The sequence below is a fragment of the Crocodylus porosus genome, unplaced genomic scaffold (genome assembly GCF_001723895.1).
Source record: "Crocodylus porosus isolate Cpor-Errol unplaced genomic scaffold, CroPor_comp1, whole genome shotgun sequence".
NCBI lineage: Eukaryota > Metazoa > Chordata > Crocodylia > Crocodylidae > Crocodylus > Crocodylus porosus.
Genome location: NW_017728907.1, coordinates 63840466 through 63844255, shown reverse-complemented (window position 1 = coordinate 63844255; position 3790 = coordinate 63840466). Strand labels below are relative to the sequence as shown.

General features: G+C 36.3%; 1 long non-coding RNA gene across 1 annotated transcript; it reads left to right on the top strand.

Moving 5' to 3' along the window:
* The first annotated feature begins 768 nt into the window (after nucleotides 1-768).
* Nucleotides 769-1704, top strand: LOC109307649. The gene is made up of 3 exons (XR_002100337.1): nucleotides 769-857; nucleotides 1045-1096; nucleotides 1421-1704. It is a non-coding gene; the product is annotated as an uncharacterized LOC109307649 (long non-coding RNA).
* The last annotated feature ends 2086 nt before the right edge of the window (nucleotides 1705-3790 follow it).

The following is a 3790-nucleotide window of genomic DNA, read 5'->3' as shown; positions in this document are numbered from 1 at the left end:
GGCATCTTGCTTGTAAAATAGATGTATGTCTACACAGAAGGTTTCCAACAGCAAAATGAATAGTCAAAAGCAATGTTTACAAGTCATGTACAACTTCAATTTTCTGGCCAGCATACAGGTGAAAGAAGCAGTCATTTTTCAATGTCAGATGCAATAAGATCACTGTTTGAAGCAGTGTGCTTTACAATTCCATGTCATTTGAAGTTTCAGCACATCAGAACACATTCCACCTGTTTCTTTTTTATTATCTTTTTTGTGTATATTGAAAATAAATCCCTTCTGTGTAGGCTACTGTTAGAGACATTAACTGGAACTAGAGTTTTAATAATAAAAAGTATACATTCAAATAAAAGTTGCCAGATGTTTCAGAAGGACTAAATGCACAGATGCCACCACAATTAATGTAATGTAACAAGGAAAGATTTAAATCTCTTTTGATACCCACATATATGCTCAGGGAATTCAGGCAGTCTTGGTTCCAGATAAAGATTTCTGTGATACATCCGTAGACATAATCTAAATAGTCCATCAGATATTTTATTGACTTCATCCAAGCTTTATTCCACCACAGCTATCTACAGGGTCTAATTATCAAGAATATGCAGCCAAACTGAATGTGCCAAATTTGCTTTTGCAAACATTCAAGGTCATAAGAAGGTCTGACAGCTGGAAAAGTCACAGCTCCTGCTATTTTCCGGTTCTTACTACTGGGAACAGGAAAGGGTCAGGTCTTCCCACTTGTAGAAGATCCAGATAACAAAGGAGTTGGAAAGATGGAAGTAGTTGTGGCTTTTGTCAGTGAGATAATTATCTGACTTGCTATCATTCCTCCAAAGTTTTTTCCCATATGCTTACAGGTAACAAGTTTAGAGCTTATACACCCGGGTTTGTTTTTCCTGAAGAATTTAAATGGTAGAAAGTCAGTAATTTTTCAAGCAGGTATCTCGTTACCTTTTAATTTAGATTTTTATTTTACCTCTATCCTGGCAAGATGCAGATGTTGTGCTATTTAATGGCTTTAATATTATATTTCTGTATTTTCAGATTTGTTTCATCCTGTTTGGGAATTAAGAGGTACCAGAGTTATAATCAAAAGGTATTTGAAACCTACCATTTCTTTAGTAAAAAAAAGTCACCTTTCTTAAATCAAATCATTTTGGCCACTAAATTGTAAGAGAAATATTTTAAGATATTAATTACACTAAAATATAGGTATAATATATATAAGAGGCATGTGTAATTATATTAAGATATATCTCAACAGTTCAGTAACTTCAGGAATATGTCACACCTAAATATGATGCAGGCTAATATCAACATTGTGATAAAAAGCAGCTTTTAAAGGGAAAGAAAAATGTGTTTACTTTAAACCTAAACGCTATGCACACTGTAAAAATCAAGTTCTACTATCTTGCTACAGGAGAGAAAACACAGACATAGCAACCATGAATGGCAAACAAGACAAGAAGCAAGCAACAAGAAAAAAAACATAACACAAAATAATCCTTACCTCCTTTTCTCTATTCAAAGTACTGGTAACACCAGCTTAAAGCGGTCCTCTCAGCTCTTCAAGGTTGTTACGACAGAGAAATGTTTAGAAACTAGGAAATCCAGTCCAATAAGTCTCTGGGAAAAATCAATTTTAGTTCACCAGAGGAGATAACAGTTAGGCTATTTGGTGAGTTTTCTAGGCAAGTACTTTTTTTAAAAAAATGCAACTACATCAAATACAAAAAAAAGGGACCCACTTTATTTATTAAAATTTAGCAGCTGTTCAGTGCCTAAAAAAGCAAAGCTGACCCAGTGAAGTAGAAGAGAAGAACCATCGGGTACTCAATAAGGTTTTCCTTTAGAGGTACTGTAGTATTTAAGACAAAGGGCTGGATTTTCATCTAATGTATTTCATCTAATGTATTTCCTTGAGATAAATGAAGCCAAGCTGATTTAAAGCAGGAGGAAGGAAACCCAGATTTATAGTGATACTAGAATAACTATCTAAAGCAGTTCAAAGCACAGAATATGCACAAAATCTTAGACTTGGCACCCTGCTATACCAGGTGGGCAGGAGGTGTCTCAGAAAGGGGAACTGTCATCCTTGGGCCACAAGGCAACAGCAGGTGCATACACTACACACAGAGAAGCTTTGAAGAGGGGCAGGGAGGCCGGGGTGGGTTTACTGCAGTGCTGGTTCTTTGGCCATTACTAGGGAACCTAGCTTTCTGCTTGCCTCAAAACTGCAGAAAACCACGGAATCCACATTTTTCCACAACTACCAAAAGCACAGCGGTGTCCCATGGTGAGCAGCACCCTTTCTGCTCTTTTATTTTTGCCATGGTTTTTGCCTCTTAGCTATTCAGCAGTGAGGGGGAGAGAGAGGAGGCACCTATACATAAAGAACCTATATATAGAGGACTTGAGCTATAAGTCCATAAGACATTTAAACAGTTATTTATTCATGAGAGGGGCTAAGATGCAAAATGGCCCACCCCCTTCCTTTCACAAACGAAACTCAAACTAATTACGAAATGTATTCAAGCATTCTCAGAAATTTCTACTATATTCAGAATAAGTACTTGTAATTTGGAGAGGGTGTGCTATAATCTTCAGAACATAACCGAATTCTTACTTCTAGTGTAAAACTTGACAATCATAGTATGCAGTTTCCTTGGTTCTGCCAACCGGTACCAATGGTCAGGGATTTGTAAATGAGTTTACTATTGTAGGAGAAATCAGGGAGATGGAGCCTGGGACTACTGTTAAGTGTAACTTGTTCCCACAAAGAAGCTTCGATAGAAAAACACTGCTACAGGATTTATTTCAAAATTAAAAGCTTGTGCATGTGTTAGTAAAAGATGGTATACAATTTGTAATTTGTTGACCAGTTCATAACATATTATGCATAAAAACATATGTGGAACATATTTGGGGTATAATTTTCATTTTTCCTCCTTTTCCTAGATCATTCTGGCAGCAGAAAGGAATTAAAGTGGGTATAGTATAAAGTATAAATGAAAATGAAGTTCTCAGGTATGCAGTAGAATATCAGATGACTAACACCTGTCTGTCTTCTGAATATCTTGCATTTATGATCATCAAAATATGTGTATGCTACTGAGTCATCCTTAGACAGAACAGTAATTATATTCTATAATCTTTCATCTCATAATTTAATTTTCTTTCCTCCCATGTGAATAAGCCTAATGACATAAACATAATGCACTTTGAAAAACTGCAGTAGTACTTGTAATGGCAAGGCAGACAGCCAGTTTTCCCAAATGAATTGGATCATGTTGTCCCCTAACACATTATACAAACCTTTGCTTACATACTGCCCCTTGTTTGTTAGGCTATTGGGGGGACTGGAAAGGGGACTACAAATCAGACCATGAAAATACAAGAAAATTGTTGTGCTCAATCAGTTATTACAACTTGCTTGAGTGTTTATTGATGTCCTAAATAATGATGGCTGCAGTGTGGCCCCAGTTTTGAAGCAAATGCCTGTTTTGAGTCACGAATAATGATCAGTGACCTGATACTGCATAAAATGAAAAGTAACGTTTTATTGTCATCAGCTAACACATTAAATACCAAAAATTAAGAAGCTTCTACCACAACGTTATTATGAATATTGTAGGGATATAAAATCTCTTCAAAGGAAGGGTAGAACATCAGCTAGACCAAGACAAAATACAGGCACACCTCGTTTTATTGCACTTCGCTTTATTGCGCTTCGCAGATATTGCATTTTTTACAAATTGAAGGTTTGTGGCAACCCTGTGTCGAGCAAGTC